The following is a 6,000-nucleotide window of genomic DNA, read 5'->3' as shown; positions in this document are numbered from 1 at the left end:
GATGCTGATGTGGTGCTCTTCTTTTGCACTAGTGGAAAACGGGGCTATAGGCCCGGTCCATTTGGGCCTTCGGTCCCGGTTTTCAAACCGGGACCAATTAGGCGGGACTAAAGGGTCCCCTTTTAGTCCCGGTTCAAAGTTGCACCGGGCCTAAAGGCGGCGTCACGTGGTGCGGCCAGGAAGCTCACGGTGGATGATCTTTGGTCCCGCTTCGTGGTACGAACCGGGCCTGTGGTTCTCTGCCGGGGCAGAGAATTGCTATTTCTCTACCGCGGCACAGGTTTAGGCTGTAGCAGCGTTTCTCTGCCGCGGCAGAGAAACAGGCAGCAATGCATATATATCATTCAAGAAATCACAAAATATCGTCGTGAATATATATAGACATACACGTAATGCATGCATATTTACAATATAGAGTCGGATCTCTTTACTAAATCTATTAGCTTCTACGAAGTTGCTCAACATCTAGCTACGACCTTCGCATAGTGCTCTCCACCTGGGGTAATGACCTCGGTAAGAAAGAATCCCGCGATTTCCTCTTGAATTGCTCGTATTTGATCCTCCGTTATGAGAGTTTCCCGCAGGCGTTTCATCTATATTTAAAAAAGGAGATCAATATATGAATGGAACTCAATACAATAGATGGTACTAATTAATATAATTGTGAGAATTTGTTATCGTACACGAGTGTGGTGTATACAAGCATCCCCACCCTTGGGACGAGGCCATGTCACGAATGAAGGTGCGGAGCGTAGTATCCACATAAGTTATTCCCGGGTTCTGCCTCATACACTTTACGAAAAAATAGTTCGATCAAACTAATAATCAAGTATCGTATTGAAAGTAAATATCATATATATAGAGAGTTTCACGGATATAGATATATAGTACTACTTACAGGGTAATCTTGAAATATAAGCTCCGGTTTCCATGTACCCGGAACAGTAGTGATGAACCGTTTCCAGGCCCTGCCCGGTAAAAAATAATGAGTAAATGAGTTATTGATTAGTTGATGATATCGTCGAATTAGAACAGATGAAGATGCCAATACGAAATTGATTGAAATTACCTCGGAGGATGGCAGCCATGTTCGCCCATTCCGCATATTCTTTACGTTTCGAGTCCGTGACATTTACGACTCCTTTGTGAAGATCAATGATTAGGAGAATAAAGTGGAATCTGCACAAGCATAGCTCAATGATTACGAGAATAAAGTGGAAGGTGCACAAGCATAATGTATGTTATATATAACACTCACTTGAAGTTGTAGGAAAGAATATATCCTCTTTGTTTGCTTGCTTCACTAAAAACATTACCATGTTGTCCTCTCGTATCCTTGGCGAAGTCTCGAACCATAACTTCATGAATTGTGTCTGGGTCTATGAACCCCAGCGGTAGGAGCTTGCCTCTTTTGCATTCGAACTTCTTCATTCTGCATAATTAAATGTATAGCGTACACAAAGAATATAGTGAGGATAATTTTTAGTGCAAATGAATGAGCGCTGAGCTACAGACTTAATTACATAAATAAATCACTTACGAGCAGTAGCAACGATGACAGCTTTGTCGAGGGCATCTTGATTGAATAATCGAAACAGTTCTTCTAACTCAAGGTTTATCTCCTCGACCCCCCGGAAGTAATGCTCATCTCTAAGATACACCGTGAGGTAGCGATCACCTCTTCGACGGGCTCTCAGGTACCAGTCATGCAACCTTCGCATCTGAGTCCCTAGACGCGCGAGCTCGTCAGGTTTGACGAGATCAGATCCGTATCTTTACTTGTTTACCACTTGAGCCGTTGGATAGTAATCTTCGTACTCAACTGATGCTCCCTGAGCTCTAGCCTCCCGTTCGATCATCGATGTCGTCTCTGGATCATCATAGGGCTGCACGACGAAGTGGGGTATGGCCTCGAATGTCCTGCTGTCCAAGTTGGGCGACTTTTTTTGCTTCTTTGCTCGCTCTAGAGGACTGTCCAAGAGAGCGGTCATAATCAGCTCTCAGCTCAGGTCTCTTCATTCTCGTCTCGGCAAAGTGCTTCACTGTATGCGGTGGAATAAACATCTTCTTCGGCGCAAGAAACACCTTTTGCTCTTCATTCCGCTCATGTGGTAACAACTGCGGAGTACTGTGCCCTCATCGGAGTTGATTATCTCTTCGGAGCTGTAGGAGGTGTCGCGGTTAGCTTCCTCTTTTGCTTAGGTGGAGGCGGCGGAGTCTCCTGACGAGGAGGAGGAGGCGGCGGAGTATTCTCACGCGGAGGATACTGCTCATGCACAGGGGAATCATGATCGCCCGAGAGGAGAATCATCACGCGGAGGATGCGCGCGAGGTGGCGGAGGAGGCGGATGAGGTGGCTTGCTTGGTGGCTTCTCACACGGAAACACAATGTTCTCCTTCCGCCATTGCACGGTGGTTCTACGGGCTTCTCCCGGTTCTTTGATTTCCCCATCTTCACACACGGGGTGCTCAAGCACCAACCCCTCATAATCTCTCAACACTTCATCCACCATCACAACAGCAAAGTCGTCTTGGACCGGACGGCAATGGTAAGACCTTGTAGGTAAGAGGATGCCGACCGCCGCCTTGAAGGATAGGTTGAAAACTTTAACATGCCACTACTAGAAAAAAGGCTTTCAGTGGCGCACCACATATAGCCATCAGTGGCGCACTAGAGGTGCGCCCGCTGTTATCACGCCACTTGCTAACACATAGTAGTGGCGCACTAGGGGTGCGCCACTACTAGCCTAGATACTGTGGCGCACTTGCACAGTGCGCCATTGACATTCCCACCGGTGCGCCACTACTACTCCAAAGTGGTGCGCCACCGGTGGTCGAGGCGATGCGCCACCAGCGTAGCAGAAGAGGTGCGCCCATCGCTACAGTTTTGCGTGCGCCACTGGTCCAGCTAGTAGGTGCGCCACTGCTGCGTTAGTACGTGCGCCACTGCCCTCTCCAGGACGTGCGCCACTGCTACTTATCCTTGTGCGCCACTGCTAGTCTCGGAGCCCCCTCTTTTGAGAGCCATCGGCTCTTTCTTGTAAAGCCGCTCCTTGGAATTAATGAAATTGTTCTTTCCATTTATCCTTTAATCGCTCCAATTTCATTCCCTCCGTTTGCCATGCTAAGACCGACAGCAACGCGTCGGACTTCTTTCCTTTCTTGCAGCAACAGCACAGTCCAAGCCCTGTACTAGGCGTCGGCTTTTCCTTCCCAGTTCCTACCTGAGACGGCCATGATGCAGCCGCAGCCGAGGTAATCTTGATCGGCTCCCAAGAACAAGGCATCTTCCAGGCTTGTTGCCCCCGAGTCTCGGCCAATGTAAAACAGAGACGAGGAATACGCGCATGAACCGTGTAGACCTGGGCCTGATTGTGTGCGGGGAAATTCCTTATGTAGCGTCAGCCGATTTGAACACAAATCGGCCTCTCTGAGCGGAAAGCCTTCAAGGTGAGCTGCCCCCCGAGTCCTTACTCGAGGCGAGAATGTGCCACAGCCGATCCTCTTTCTTCCTCTGACAGCCGACAATCTTCCGTTCCAGCTGTACTAACCCCACAGATTGGATAATCCTCGCACAACCAGAGTCGATGGCTACGCATCGGCTGTTTCTTGATTCTTGACATGCTGCTCCTGACATTGTCCTTGAAGAAATTTCCCTTGAGTCGATGGCCCTGCATCGGCTTTCATGTCCTTAAGTCGATGCCTGCTGCATCGGCTGTGTTCGAAAATTTTCATTCATTTTTTTTTTTTTTACGGCCGACCTGTGTATCGGCCCCCATATTCCAATAACCATCAACAAAAGATGAGATGCTTCTGTTGTATACCCTCATATTTCCATATACCTGGGCGCCCCGAGCCGATTCTGTCAAGAAAATTGATGGTATCGGCTCCGTTGATAACATGTTGAACCCAGCGAAAGGTAGGTGAGGACAATTTTGGCCGATTGCTGGAATCGGCCTCCACGTTGCTTGTTCGTTGAAGGTTTTGTAAGTTCCCTTCGTAAATTTTTTGGGGCCGATCACAAGGATCAGCCTCTCCCTGGTTTGCCCATTGGTTTGATCTTGCTACTTGGTCGGGCTGGATGAAACCAACCCAACCTCTCGACTTGATGCGCCTGTCTGTCGTCCACCTTGTGTGCTCCGTAGAGTCGTGGAGCGCTACGCTCCGTCGGCAAGACGAGTACCATGTTTGTGCCGGCCGATGTCTCATCATCGGCTTTCCTCGTTTAGGGCGCCACTCCATTTTCCGTGGACGACCCTCTTCATCCAGGGTTCGCCGAACCTTTGCAGCCGGATCGGGCCGTGCCTTTCTTAGCGTATGCAGTACAACCTTTCGGCTTCCTCCAGGCCGCGCAATCGCTGAACCCCGCGCTTCGGGAACGGCCGAGTCCGTCGGGGCACCACCTTGGCCGGTGGTACTGTCTTCTTCCACTTCTCCCTCGTCTTCCGAATCTTCAAGATCTGCCCAACGAGGTGACTCAGCGCATTTGCTTTGTGGTGGGAGAGGCCCTAAGCGCTCGAACACGTACACGTTGGCTGCCTCCTTCTTTTTCTTATTGCATTCGGGCAATTGCCGATTGTGGGCAATCGGCTCATTCCTGAATCCCGGCGAGTGTCCGAAGAAGGGGCAGTCCCAATGCCTCGGCGTTGTCGTCTTGCTCCCTTGATGCTTCCGTGGCATAGCGCTCATGCTCCTCCTCATCGTGATCCTGCCGACGATATCTTCCGGCTTCTCTAGCCAAACGATCTTCTCTATCACCGTAATAGGGTCGCCGGCGTTGACCATACTGATTAACATATTTGTTGAGGAGGTGATCGAGAGGGGTCGCTCGATATCTTATATTCTTCACCTCTCCTCTCGTGACGTAGCGCTTGCCATCATGACGGAGCCGATCGCATGGGGCGGCCTCATCTGTATCCTTGCTGTGAGAGCAGCTGCCCTCATCTCTATCTTTGCCAGAGTGGTTTCCAGGCCCTACCATGTTGATGCTGAACGAGGGGCCTGGCTGGCAACCTTCGGGTAGGTGATTCCTACCATGTTAACGGCGGGGAAGGGTTGGGTGTCGACCTTCATGGCGTACTGGTTGAAAATTAGCCGCCCCTTCTCTATCGCCGCTTGGATGTGCCGACGCCACACCCGGCAGTCGTTGGTGGCATGGGAAAGCGAGTTGTGGAATTTGCGGTACGGCTTTCCGTTTAGCTCTTTCGCCGTGGGGAACTTGAGACCTTCAGGAACCGTCAACTCGTTTCTCCTTGAGCAGGAGGTCGAAGATTTGTTCAGTCTTGGTTACGTCAAAATCAAATCCCCGGGCGGCCCCGGTGGCTTTACCCATTTGCAGGCCACGGGGTTCCTCCCCGAGTCCACTCAGCCATCGCTATCTCTTGGCCTCCCGCGAGTCACTTCATCCTCCTCCGTATCGACCATGACTACTCGCACGCTTGAACTTGTCTTGGTACAGGTCGGGGTGGCGCTGTTCATATGCCGATAGTTTCTGAACCATGTGCGCCAGTGAGGGATAATCTGCTTGGGAGGCCATGTCCTTGAGCTGTGTTGCAAGGCCTGCTACTGCCAACTCGACATGCTGCCTAGATCGCATCTTGCGATCTAGGCAGCACAAGCCCCACGTTGTTCATGCGTTGCTCGTACTGAAGCGCTTTTGATGGCGAGCAACGTAGTTATCATTAGATGTGTTAGGGTTAGCATTGTTCTTCGTTTAAGCATGCTTACGTAGTGCAACCCTTGCATATCTAGCCGTCCTCACGCCTATCTCGGGTGTGGGGGCGGCACCCGCTTGATCATTATTTAGTAGATCCGATCCGTTACGATTGCTCCTTGTTCTACAAGGATTAGTTTAATATACGCAATAGTTTGGCCTTACAAGGGGGGAGGATCCTGTGGCACGTAGGGTGGCGTTCGCAAGTCCTAAACGGGATGTTCCTAGGATCAACTTCATGTTGGTTTTCGGCCTTGTTTAGGATCGGCTTACGGGCACCGTGCGTG

This window comes from Lolium rigidum, chromosome 3 (assembly GCF_022539505.1).
Source record: "Lolium rigidum isolate FL_2022 chromosome 3, APGP_CSIRO_Lrig_0.1, whole genome shotgun sequence".
Lineage (NCBI taxonomy): Eukaryota > Viridiplantae > Streptophyta > Magnoliopsida > Poales > Poaceae > Lolium > Lolium rigidum.
This window is presented reverse-complemented; position numbering follows the sequence as displayed.